At 42.8% G+C, this 14,496-nt stretch overlaps 1 protein-coding gene across 3 annotated transcripts in view; it reads right to left on the bottom strand.

Moving 5' to 3' along the window:
- RORA (RAR related orphan receptor A) overlaps positions 1–14,496 on the bottom strand; it is a 552,459-nt gene that overhangs the window by 385,824 nt on the left and 152,139 nt on the right. The gene's annotated exons all lie outside the window — the stretch shown is intronic.

Raw genomic sequence — 14,496 nt, 5'->3', positions numbered from 1 at the left:
CAACTTCATACCTTCCTCTGTATATCCCTTGTACTTGGGACTAACCTTCCAATAAATGTATCCTAACTCCTCTTTGAAAACACTCCTGAAGTCCCACTGGTAGCATTCCAGCTGCAAGAGCCTACTTTGCACACACTGTTCTCTATTGCTTTGTTCAGTAGAATCATAGAATATCAGGGTTGGAAGGGACCTCAGGAGGTCATCTAGTCCAACCTCCTGCTCAAAGCAGGACCAATCCCCAATTAAATCATCCCAGCCAGGGCTTTGTCAAGCCTGGCCTTAAAAACTTCTAAGGAAGGAGATTCTACCACCTCCCTAGGTAACCCATTACAGGGTTTCACCACTCTCCTAGTGAAAAAGTTTTTCCTAATATCCAACCTAAACCTCCCCCACTGCAACTTGAGACCATTACTCCTTGTCCTGTCCTCTTCTACCACTGAGAATAGTCTAGAACCATCCTCTCTGGAACCACCTCCCGGGTAGTTGAAAGCAGCTATCAAATCCCCCCTCATTCTTCTCTTCTGCAGACTAAACAATCCCAGTTCCCTCAGCCTCTCCTCATAAGTCATGTGTTCCAGACCCCTAATCATTTTTGTTGCCCTTCGCTAGACTCTCTCCAATTTTTCCACATCCTTCTTGTAGTGTGGGGCCCAAAACTGGACACAGTACTCCAGATGAGGCCTCACCAATGTCAAATAGAGGGGAACGATCGCGTCCCTCGATCTGCTCGCTATGCCCCTACTTATACATCCCAAAATGCCATTGGCCTTCTTGGCAACAAGGGCACACTGCTGACTCATATCCAGCTTCTCGTCCACTGTCACCCCTAGGTCCTTTTCCGCAGAACTGCTGCCTAGCCATTCGGTCCCTAGTCTGTAGCGGTGCATTGGATTCTTCCGTCCTAAGTGCAGGACCCTGCACTTATCCTTATTGAACCTCATCAGATTTCTTTTGGTCCAATCCTCCAATTTGTCTAGGTCCTTCTGTATCCTATCCCTACCTGCCACTGTATCTACCACTCCTCCTAGTTTAGTATCATCCGCAAATTTGCTGAGAGTGCAATCCACACCATCCTCCAGATCATTTATGAAGATATTGAACAAAACCGGCCCCAGGACCGACCCTTGGGGCACTCCACTTGATACCGGCTGCCATCTAGACATGGAGCCATTGATCACTACCCACTGAGCCCGACAATCTAGCCAACTTTCTACCCACCTTATAGTGCATTCATCCAGCCCATACTTCTTTAACTTGCTGACAAGAATACTGTGGGAGACCGTGTCAAAAGCTTTGCTAAAGTCAAGAAACAATACATCCACTGCTTTCCCTTCATCCACAGAACCAGTAATCTCATCATAGAAGGCGATTAGATTAGTCAGGCATGACCTTCCCTTGGTGAATCCATGCTGACTGTTCCTGATCACTTTCCTCTCGTGTAAGTGCTTCAGGATTGATTCCTTGAGGACCTGCTCCATGATTTTTCCGGGGACTGAGGTGAGGCTGACTGGCCTGTAGTTCCCAGGATCCTCCTTCTTCCCTTTTTTAAAGATGGGCACTACATTAGCCTTTTTCCAGTCGTCCGGGACTTCCCCCGATCGCCATGAGTTTTCAAAGATAATGGCCAATGGCTCTGCAATCACAGCCGCCAACTCCTTTAGCACTCTCGGATGCAATGCATCCGGCCCCATGGACTTGTGCACGTCCAGCTTTTCTAAATAGTCCCTAACTACTTCTTTCTCCACAGAGGGCTGGCCACCTACTCCCCATGCTGTGTTGCCCAGCGCAGCAGTCTGGGAGCTGACCTTGTTCGTGAAGACAGAGGCAAAAAAAGCATTGAGTACATTAGCTTTTTCCACATCCTCTGTCACTAGGTTGCCTCCCTCATTCAGTAAGGGGCCCACACTTTCCTTGGTATAGTAGAGCACCTACTCACATCTTCAGACTGTATGCTTCTAAGGCAGAGGCTAAGTTTTTGCACCTTTACACAATGCCATGGCCATCCATAGAGAGCTGATATATATAGATATAAATATATGGAAGATAGTGATAATTATCAGTACTTAGTGCAATAAATTCTTTGCAATTAAAAGCATTTTGCATTATATTTAACTATTTCCCCTTCTGATCTCATATACAAAGCAGGAAAGCACACAGGTTATTAAACAGAAAAGTTAACCTTGCATTTTGATACTCAAATATAGCTTGGATCACATTCTGGACAAATATCCGGGTCAGATCTTTCTTTATATAGACTATTTGTCTATCTGTCATCAACGTACAGATCGTTTTGCAACTTGTACTCCCACAGCCTCTTCTACAACTGTCATAGGGTACAGAAATGCCTACTTAAAGGAAAGAAATGTGTTAACACACTATCAGTTATATGACTGGGAGCTCTGAGCAAGCCAGATGCCTTTACAGAAAGGCTAACTTTTTAAAGAAAAAATGTAAAGAAAAAACACTGAGATAATGTGATGTATTCTGTCAAAAAGATGATCGGCTTCACGAATGGATTTTAATTCCTTGATCTCTGAGGCTGAGCTTATTGATACAACACTGTAAGTCTGCAGGGACCATGGACGAGGTACTGGAGATTTAATAAAAAGCTATTTTTTTATTCAGATGACAGCTGCTCAGAGGAAACATGCTCATCCCTTTTTATTTTCCTTTTTTATTTTAGGTGAGCAGAGTTAACTTGTGGGGAACAAGCACTCAAAGATCCTTACTGTATTGAAATTGTATATCAAAATCTCTACTGGCTTGTAATTTCACTTACTGCTGTATTCCTTTTGGTGGGGGGAAATGGCAGTTATTAATTGAAGGGAAGATTGCCTAGATACTAGAGTACTGCATGTGTAGAGTGGGAGACTCCTTAGAAAAACTCACTCAAGAACTTTGAGCCTCATTTTACTCTTCTGTGAGATGGGTATAATAATCTCCTGCACCTTTACAGGAACTGTTGTGAGGAATAATCAACTAATAATTGTCAAGCACTTTGAAATCCTTGGCAGAAAGTTAAGTAAATAAAAGTTCAAATATATTACCGTAACTTGATCATTTTATGTTATTAACATATAAATATCCCTTAACTAAAAATTAGACATCTTGACTTCTAGCAGGTCACTTACACTCATGGAAAAGTCCAATAGAATTGATTAAAAATGATAACCTACATTGTTTTAAACATCCTATTGAATTTAACATTGACAGAATCATAGAAGATTAAAAACATATATAGCAGATGACATCCTTTGTATTAAACCCTATTGACTTTTTGACTAAATACTAAATTAGCCTATTAAATTTCTGTATGCTCTCTTCATTTCAACACTTTTAAATTCTACTCAGACTTTTTAGTCACAAATCAAACTTTGTGAAACTCTACATTTTAAATGCTTGGCATTAAAGAAAAAAGCAGAACAAACTTAAAAATAATAAGTATCTTTTTTCTCACCTAACCAATTTTTAATAACATCTCCAGACCAGCACAGGAAGTAGGTATCGATCACAGTGCACAATCCAGCTACAGTCACCTGCTACAGCAGGTTGCCATCTCCATGGTAACGCTATGATAGAATCAATCTGAATTCAATTTCAAGAGTAACGAGAACAGATAATTTTGCACTCAATCAATCACTGTCAGCAGCTGTTATCAGCCAATCAGTCATTACGTCAGTCAGTCAGTCAATCACACTTTCAACAAACTTCTTCCATGGAATGGTCAGGTCAGAAGAGAACATTTTGACATCTAGAAACATCGACTTCTCTTGCGGGTCTGAGATTTAAAGGTGCAGCATTCACATTGTTTCCCTGTGGGCAGTGTAAAAGAGTGAAGATAAAGAATCTGGAGTGAGGAGCCACAACAGCAGTTACTAACACCTAAGAATGAATAGAACTCCTAGATCCTGGCACTGCCACTTATTACAAACTAAAAACTTTAGAAACTATGCACATGCACAAATATAACATATAATATCACAGCTTTTAAGGTTCGGGAAACCTTGCTGAATTCCACTAGCCCGCTCTTAGGGAGAGTCATTTTTGGCAAGTGAGCAAAGAATCTTTGGGTTTTCTTTCCTCCCCATCATAAAAGGGACAGGTAAATTAATTGTGGCAGCACTGATGACTTCTTGTCTGCTCTCAGCCTTGTCATCCCTGTTCCTTCTTACTTTCTTCCACCGATATGGTTGTTGCCAATCTCCTCCATGTTTGACACTTTTGCCCCTCGCTCCCATTACAAGGTCAACCCTGCCAATCCCTGCCCTGGTTAACCCCCGAAATCTGTTTCCTCCACTCATGCTCTCCCACTGTGGAGCATCTTCAGCAGAAATCCCATGACCAGGCTGACTTCCTCCACTATAAATTTGTGTTTTTTTCTTTCAAGTCTGCCATCTTCCTAGATAAAGAACTCTACTTCTCTAACTTAACTGAATCCTGTGCCCACAATCCCTCCACCGTTTTGCCACCTTTGATTCACTCAAACCCTTCCCTCCTCGTATCTCCACTTCTCTCTCTGCACAGAATCTTGCTCATTTCTTCCAAGAGAAAATTGGCAAAATATGACATGACCTTCCCCTTGCATCACCTTCTCTTCTCCCCCATCACAGACTGCAGTAGTTTATTCTCTGTTCTTCTAACCCCTTATTTTGCTCCAGTGACTCCATCCCATCCTATCTCCTAATCTCCCTTGTGCCAAATCTCATTCTTTCCCTTACTCTTCTCCTTACCATCCCATTCTCTCTTCTCTGGCTCTTTCACCTCACTATACAAGCATGTTTTAGTCCTTCCCATCTTAAAAAACCCACCGCTGCCTCTCCAACTACCACCCCTTTTCCCTTCTCCCTGTCATTTCTACGGTCATTCAACACTCTGTTTAAACTCATACTCTGGAGTTCCTCTCTTCCAATTTCCTCCTAGACCCTGTCCACACCTTGCACTCCACTGAAATCACTCTCACCAAAGTCTCTAATAACCTCTTTCTGGCCAAAAGCTCAGAACCAGTACTCCATCCTCATCCCCTTGACCAGTCAGCTGCCTATGACTCCGTCGACCATGCTCCTTCACTTGACATTTTGTCTTCTCTGACTTCCATGCCTCATCCACAAACACAAGTGCAACGACCATCTCTACACTGATGACTCACACATCTACCTGTGTACTCCAAACCTGTCTCCTCTGATCAAGGTAAAATCCCAGCTTCTGTCTCTGACATCTCCCAGTGGATATCCAGCTGAACTTGGTTTTTCATCTTGGTTCCTCTCTGCTACCTTCTTTCTTGATCACTATGACCACCACTACCATCCTTCTTGCCACTGAGACCTGTAACCTGGGTGTCATCGTCAACTCAGACCTCCCTCCAGGTCCTCACATCTAGCCTATGTTTAAATCTTGCAGATTTTTTCTGCGTAACATCTCTTAAGATATGGTCTTTCCTATCCATCTATACTGCTCAGCCTCTCTGGACTCAGTATCAGAAGTTTAAAGTATATAACCTCAAATTGTATTTTCTAGGCAGGCATTATCATCCTTAAATACCTTCTTATTCTTCCTCACTTGGCATGATACCCTTATTTTAACCTAAATTATCCTAATTCTATATTAATACATTCTTTCTGAGCTCAAACCAGGAACCCAGAATCAAAAGCCCAAACACTGGAAATGTTTAGATCTGGATCCAAATTCTGCAGCATGGGCTCATCTCTAAACAACAATGCTGATGAGCTGGAAGAGGTTCATAAAGTATGTGGAGTCATTTACTTTTTATGGTGAGTTTTTCTGCCTCTGTTTCACTCCCAGTGCTTGCAAGAAAACTACCTAAAAGCACAAACTTGAACGCTGTCTATCCAAAGGCACTGGTTAGTGCGAGCAGAGATTTAGCCATCAACAGAACAACTGAAAAAGTTCTTTAGTGTTAGAAAGTGTGATTTTCAAATATGCAAGATGTGAATATTAGCAGTAGACTTGCAGCTTTAAGTGCCAACCCAAAACTGCGCAAGTCTCAAAACACATTACAAGGCTGGGTAAAGTATTATTATCCTCATATTATAAACAAGGTAGCTGAAGCACAAAGAAGTTAAATGACTTATACAGGGGCTCAAAAAGCTAGTGACTGAGCTAGAAACAAAACTCAGTCTCTGGACGCCCAGTCCTGTGTTCAATGCACTACGTAGGTATCTAGACCCCAAATCTCCCAATCTGCATACACAGAGGTGTTTTGCAAACACAAATCCAGAATTATTCACATGAAATATGATGGACACAATTTTAGAAGCCAGGCTGAGGACCCTTTATGTTGAAACAGAAATGCCAATATAAGAGCATCCCTATCACCAACAGACTGTTTTCCAATATCGAAGCCAGACAATCTGTGTTTCAACTGAAAATTTTAAAGATGCTTTTGAGAAGTTCTTTATTTTTAGGCTTCAGGGTAAGGGTGGTCATTTTCAGATGGTTTCTGATCAAATCAACCGAGATATAGATGCCAACAGCTATCAAGCTTTGCTGCAGTGAGAGAGAAGAAAGGAAGTGCTGCTAGCAATCACAGATAATTTATTTCTCAAAACTTCTTTTGTACAAAAGTAAGTGTGTAATTGGTCAGCCACAAGAAATTAATTTCTCTCTCTCTCACTGTCTGGAAGAGATGGTGATAGTTCAGTAATTGGGGATGGAGTCATATAACAGTGCCATTACTGTTTTTCCTCCCTTCTGTTCTGCCTCACGTAACTTTTTTATGACCTGTTTATTGAATTAGTTGTTAAATATTTTCTATTTCCCCTCCACTGCCCTGATAGATTTTAAAAGGGATTCTGAATGAAGGGTTTCAAAGATACCCCACAGAAAGATTTCACTTAGTGAAGATCACACATGCTCAAAACATGATTTGGTTTTATTTGCACACACTGAAGGCCTGATGGCTAGAAGACATTTTTCATAATTCTGGTTAACAAACTAAGAGGGGAAATAAAGTGAGCTCACTGGTACAGAGTAAACCTTCTAGGTGTCTCTCAGCGCTCACACACCAACGTGATAGGCAACAGTTGTGAGCTAGAAGAGAAAAAACAGTTACCTACCTTTTTTGTAACTGTTGTTCTTTGAGATGTGTTGCTCATGTCCAATCCATTCCAGGTGTTTGCACTCCCAAGTGCACAGTTGTTGGAGATTTTTGCCTTAGCGGTATCCATAGGGTTGGCTGTGGCACCACCTTGAGTGACGTGCTCACGCATCAGTATATCAGGCGCCGCCGGCCCTACACCCTCTCAGCTCCCTCTCGCCGGCAACTCCAACAGAGGGGCAGAAGGGCGGGTAATGGAATGGACATGAGCAACATACCTCAAAGAACAACAGTTACGAAAAAGGTAGGTAACCATTTTTTCTTCTTCGAGTGCTTGCTCATGTTGGTTCCATTCTAGGTGACTTGCAAGCAGTATCCTCAGAGGTGGGCTCGGAGTTCACAGTCTTGCAGCTTGTAACACTGCTCTACTAAAGCCAGCATTGTCCCAGGCCTGCTGGAAAAGCGCATAATGGGATGTGGATGGATGACCAGCTGGCTGCCCTACAGATGTCCTGGATTGGCACTTGGGCTAGGAAAGCTGACGAAGAGGCTTGCGCCCTGGTTGAATGGGCAGTTACGATCGCCCAAGGTGGCACCTTTGCCTGACCATAGCAGTGAATGCAGGCAGTGATTCAAGAAGAAATACTTTGAGTGGACACTGGATGACCTTTCATCCTGTCGGCCAGCACAATGAACAACTACATCAACTTGTGGAATGTCGAGTGCCCTTCAGACATCTAGGGAATGCAGCTGACGCTCCTCCTCCAACTTGTGCAGCTTTGGAAAAAAGACAGGTAAATAAATGTCTTGCCCAGTACGAAACTGTGAGACCACCTTGGCAGGAAGCCCAGGTGTGGCCACAGCTAGACCTTGTCCTTGTAAAAGACTGTTCTGAGGTAAGTGCCCTAATTTCAGAGACCCTGCTGGTTGAAGTTACTGAGACCAAAAATGTGATCTTCCAGGAAAGGAGGAGGAGAGAGCAGGAAGCCAGAGGCTCAAAGGCAGGGTGGGGGTGTCCCATAACTCAGGACAACACAAGATTCAGGTCCACGGAGGGATAGGGTCCCTGAAGTGTGGGTAGAGGATCTCGAGGCCCTTGATGAACCTGGCAGTCATGTCTTGGGCGAAAACCGACCTGCCCTCAGGCAGCAGATGGAAGGCCGAAATAGCAGCCAAATGGACCTTAATAGATGAAAGGGACAGGCCCTGGAGCTTGAGATGCAGAAGGTAGTCCAGGATCAACTGCAACAAGGCCCGCTCGGGCCGAATACCTTTATCTGAGGACCAATATGTGAACCGCTTCCCAGGCCATCTAGAGGGCGCCTCTTGCTACTGCTCTGCCTTCCTCCACCAACGTGGTCCTGTGGAAGGGCATCCTTTAACTTGTTTAGGAGTCCCACAGGTTGAAGATGTACCTGCCTAGACACCCGAATTGCAGGCTGGCTGTTGAAATTTTTTTCCTGCCGAACAAGTCCAGCCTCGTGGCATCTTTATTTTTTTGGTGTGCCACTAGGCTTGCCCTGCCTGCCCCTCTCGTTGACAGCAGATATGACCAAGGACCCTGCTGGAGGGTGAGTATGTAGGTATTCAAATCCCTTTGCGGGGACATAGTACTTCTCTCCTGCCTTCTCAGAGCTAGGCAGAATGGAAGCGGGGGGTCTGTCATACTGATTTATCAATTTTAAGAACCCCTGGGTGGAAGGGCAGCACAACCTGGGCTGGGATACTGGAGGATGTAACGTTAAAGCAGTCGTCGGACTCCTTTGCTAGCTCCTTTACCTCCAACTTCAGATTGGCAGCCACCCTTTTGAGGAGGGCCTGGTGCTCCTTGAAGTTGCCGGGTGTGGGGGGGAGGGAGGTGTTGCTCGTTTGGGATGGACCCGCCACCATTTCGTCCAGAGAGGACAATGATGACAGCACTGCAGGGGGAGGTGCAGCTTCCCCTCCTTGTCTGGGAATGGCTCCTTGGGCGCTGGAGCCTGCTGTGTTGCCCCCATGTTAGATTCAGCACCGTGCTCCAATTCCAGGGCCGGCAGTGGCTTGTCCAATGTGGCCAGGGAGGAACGGTGGGAGTACAGGACCAGCATAACAGGTACACCCCATGGGTTCCAGTACTGACACTAAGCAGGCAACTGTCTCTGCTGCCACGCCGCCCCGCAGAAGCCACACACAGCCTCACCTTTCCTTGGTGAGGGGCTGAACTCCTCCTCCGACTCAGACCATGGCCCTTCCGGCGACCAGGGTGGAGCTGTAGAGGCCTGAGTCTGCCGACTGACCCTCCTCGGTGACCGGTAAGGAGAGGGCAAGGATCGGTGCCTGCCTGAAGAGCAGTACCGGGGAGCTGGAGACCGATGCCGTGACCATGAACAATCCTGCACCCGAGTGGATCAATGTCAGGAAGACCTGCACCATGGTGACCTGCATCGCGGCAATCTCTGGAGAGAGGTCCGACAGTACCGTGAGTACGGGGGTCGGCGCCTTAACTCTGGTAGCCTGTGCCTCGTAGGTAGAGATCGAGGCATGAGAAACACTACAAAAATAAAAATGTCTTGTCTTCCTATACAGCTCTGAGTTGCTTGACATCTAGAAGTAACTTTCAGGGTTAACAAAGAAAATGTTGGTGAATGACAGAATGTGAATGGATGTATGAAGAGATGGTGGTTGTGGACAGCTAGTTGGCACTCTTTCCTCTGAGTCACAGTTAGCTGAATTTTAGCAAACCTCACAGGATCGTGATAAGTCAAAGCAACAACAACTGGGCTCAACAACTGGGCTCAGGACAGGTGCTAATGCTGAATTTATGTACTTGCTTGTGTGTAATTCCACCTCTCAAATGAGAATCATCACTGGAAACACAGAACTGCTTTTGTACATTTTCACTCCAAGGATTCCTCCAGCTGGGTTTTGCAATGTGCTACACAGCACGGCCCACTAATTTTTAATGTAAGAAGTGGAAGCAGATGGCTCACCTAAACCTGACCACTTCAGTGCAGAGAGGAAAGAAGAAAGGCTGCTTCATCTGGAATAACCTCCCTTTTTCCCTCACCCACTCAGGGATGCTGTAACAAAACACAGGGGATGATTAGTTGCACTTGGAGTTTTCCTTCTTTTTCCAACTGCACTCTGGCAAGACTGAACTGACAATCCCAGTGTCTCTCTTTTCCAGCAGGATCATTTTTAAAGAGTGTTTAACACTTGAATTATCTGGTGAGCACTGCAAAATGAATTCCTCTGTCCATTTCTTAATTTTCCTTGAGAGAGGGAGAGACAAGGTGAGTGAGGTGATGTCTTTTATTGGACCAACTTCTGTTTGTGAGAGAGACAACCTTTTGAGCCAAAACAGAGCTCTTCCTCAGGCCACTGTAATTTTTCATTCTGTTTGTGGAAGGTACTAAGCTTCAATGTGGGAATCATGCTGCCAGAATTGCACCTCCTTAGAGATGACAACAAGACCTGTGGTTAGAACTGGAGACTGGAATCAGAAGTCCTGGTCTATATTTCTGAGCTCCCACTGACTTGGTACATGGCTTTGGCAAGCTACTTTGCATGATCAGATAGGGAAAACTGGACAGAACACTGGTGAGATAGAGGCAGCTTTCAAGACATGTTAAAAAGGGACATACATGAGATAGCAAAAAGGACCACTAGGTGGTCAATATACCACCAGTGGAAGCACCAACACAAAAAAATCTATTATTGTAGACATATGCTTGACCATTCAACTACAGAGAGAGCAGGAAGACACACAACAAAGTAAGGGGTTCTCCATATTGCATGGGGAAGAGCTGGTCTGAAAACAATTTTCCCTAAGGATGTCTTTATTTTCACACATTGATTTCAGCAAAGCTCTGTCTGCACAAACCTCCTGTACATCACAGCCAAGGAGCCCAACCTACTTCTAATTAGAGTGCCTGACAGGACGGAAATGCTGGCATGTGCAGTGCTCAGCATTTCTTCAGTTCTGTACTATGGGTGGCTGTGATGTCAATCCCAGCATGAGCCATAAAAATCCCCTTCAACAACTAAACCTCTTCTACATGGGAAGCCCCACAGAAGCCCTAGGATCTACGATTAGTGTGGGGTCTGGTCTTCATATTCATGACTTAGTTAGAGATGGGTCAGAACCTGACAATTTGATTTGGAGCTAATGCTCACTGAATTCAGACGTGTTCAGATTTGGGGTTTCCACTTGGACCGTCTCTCATTTAGTTAAGAAACAGATCTCTAGACACAGGACATTAATGATTAGCTAGGAAGACCAGATGGCCTGAAAGTTTGTTACAGACCCAAGACAGTTATTAATGCCATTGCCCCCAATATAATTAATGTTATTTTAATTATCTTATAGAATTCATAAGTAATATATGTATGTGTAGAAAGTGTGCAGTTACATGAATTAAACTTCCAGTCCTTTACTAGTTGTGGATAGAAAGATCTCCAGTGTCTGAGCCATCAGTATAAGACCTTTTGTGGTCACTAGATTCACACATTTCCATTTATTTCTTAAGTGATTTACAAAATCTACATAAAATATACTTCTGTACCAATGTGCCAGTATAAAACTGTATTCCTCTGGAGGTAAATCTCACAAAGAAATAAAAACACAATATAACACAGAAATATTAATTGTAAGCTCAAATATGGGTCTCAGATCATCTTAAATGTCTCTGCCTGACCTCCAAGTTGGTTAGTAATACATTCTAAGAACATTAATGTATTCAGATCCCTAATCTATTCTGACATCAAAAGTACACATTCTGTTGTCCAGCATCTCATTACAAATGTTCTCGCTACTGACAATGTTATTCCCATCTGTTTGCTTTGATGTCTCTTTAATATAAGAACTTTGAAACTATTTTAAAAGCAGACATCTGGATTAAAGAAACCAAAACCATCCAGAAAACCTCTCATATGCTCTCTATTTTGACAAAAACTTAGATATATTTCTTCATTCCCAATGACAGGTAAAGAACCGCCCACCTTTATTGGATGCTTAGCACCCAGTTATGAAGAAGAATTAGAGAATAAAAGCCAATGATGTTAACTAACTTCATTAGTTAGCTAGTTAAGTTCACTGGCTTTTATTTCAAAAAGTTTGTTGTAACATTCATTTTCCTTGTCAGCATGTGGCTGCCATCACCGATCTTAGGTTCAATCACCCTTATTAATTATTGTTATTCATCTTAACTATTACAATAGCGCATAGGGTTTGACCAAGATCAGGGCCGCATTGTGCTCAGCATTGTACAAAAAGTCTCCACTGTGAAGAGCTTACGGTCTTTTCCAGTACTTTTGTCTGTGTCTTTAAAATATATATACACACACACATTCACACTCATAGCTGCAGTATAACAATTCTTTTTCAAAAAGGTTGTGTGTTCTGTTCAGATTCTGACATTACTGGAAAAAATAGTTTTCAATTTGGTAGACTTGGGAAGACTAAGTTCTTTAGTCTGTGGGCAGTGTAGGATTTATAATAGTCTTAACTATTCATTTCCTTTTGAGTGCTTGGGTTTTGTAAAGGATGTGATAGATAAATTCTTCACTGTCCCCGAGCAATACTGATATATTTAAAAACCAGTTTTTCCATTTTGGGATTTCCCTGTTTTCTTTCAGATTTTTTTCTTTAATCACATCTTTTTTTCTTTTATATCAGTCAGTGAAGACACTGTTCTAAAATTTTTAATAAATTGGACAGAATGTGCCAGTGGATTATAAAAAATAAATAAATAAAGCAGTGACTGGTGCCGCCCGAACTAATGATGGCTCCCAGAGCAGAGTGCACCTGCCAAGACAGCTCCACTGTGAATATGCAGGTGCTAGCCACTCACACATGGAAAGCGGAGGCTCTCTTCTTTCCAAAGACTGGTAAAAAGTCTCAGCGAATTAACATCCCAATCCTGAAAAGACACATATGTTTAACTTCACGCACACTAGTAATCCCATTGACTTGCATAAAGATAAGCACAAACAAATATTTCTATGGTCAGGGTCTAAATCTCAGACGCAAGACTAGAATGCACAGTTTCTTAATTCCATAGCCCATGCCTAGCTCATTAGGGTGCAATGCCTCCTCACCAAGTCCCTGAACTTCCCCGAGTGTTGGTTACATCACTGGGAAGGAAAAAAAAAAGACTACTAATAATGACCTGCACTTATCTACTGCTTTCCCATCTGTAGATCGGAAAGCACTAAACAAAGAACAGTGAGAATTAGGATATTACAGTTGTGATTGGAAACAACTTTCACATGCTCTATTGGATAAGATATGTATCTACTACATTGTATAGCAGGACTGTGTGTCGAGCTGTCAGATGATTCCTATGTAAGTTTTCATCTCTGGTCCTGTTACCAATCTAGAGAATGCCAAGCCAAAGGAGCACTTTGATGAAGCATGCTGAAAGGAAGAGTCATTTTATCTGATCCTGAAATTTTCTTTCACTTTTGAAATGGGATCTGAACTCCATGATAAAAATATTCTCCATCACCAATTTTCCCCCTTTCTTATTACAGTGGACTGAGAATCATGTCTAGTTTTCAAATAATGGCAATCTCTTCAATATCTTACTATCACAACCCTAAAAAATGGCCTTTTGCATCATCCAGTGTTGAAAGCTACCCATGGACTCAACCCACTCCAGCAAAGCACTTACGCACGTGCTTAAATTTAAGTATGTGACTGAAGTTCTATTTCCTCGTGTGAATTGATTTTGTTTGGCAGATTGAGGAATACAAAGAAACATCAGACACTGCAAATATTTCAAAAAGGAAATCAAGAAGCATTTGCTCAAATTTAATGAAGACATTCAGAAAATGTTCCAGTTGTCAATGAGCCTTGAACACTCCGTATTTGAAAATCTGAGCATTTCTTTCCCCTCTTTTCAGAGTTACAAGGGGGAATCAGTTCAGCCTTATAATGGGACTATGGCTGCAACCTTAAACTATGAAGAAGAGGTTTTTCTCTCTCCATCATGTACCTTCACACATGGGCTGAACTGAGCTTGCAATCCCACCCCTTCACCTCCACCAATACAGGTTCCACCACTTCCTCATAATTAGCCAATCAGATTCTGGGAATAGTTTTATTCAGTTGATAGCATCAGGATGGTAAAACTTTTCATGTCACATGACAACAGTGTTACAACCCAAACTCACAAGAATTGTAAAGAGCACAAAAACAAAATGTGAAACTGATTAAAATGAAGCTGGCCCACCCTATTGTTGCTCTCCAGGTGAAAAAAAAAATCAACTTCAAAGGGTGAAAAGTAAGCTTTTAAAATTCTTTCAGTGTCCATAATATCATGTATTGGAAGGTTGATTTGTTTAAAATATTTCAGTTTTATCTTTAATGTGCCCCCTTAACAAACAGATGTATTAAACTGCATGACTTGCACAAGATTTGCACAAGTTTGTCACTCACTTGTGAACAAATACTGCAAAAC

This window comes from Lepidochelys kempii, chromosome 10, assembly GCF_965140265.1.
Source record: "Lepidochelys kempii isolate rLepKem1 chromosome 10, rLepKem1.hap2, whole genome shotgun sequence".
NCBI lineage: Eukaryota > Metazoa > Chordata > Testudines > Cheloniidae > Lepidochelys > Lepidochelys kempii.
Note: the sequence above shows the minus strand (reverse complement) of the source record. Positions and strands in the feature narration are given on the sequence as shown.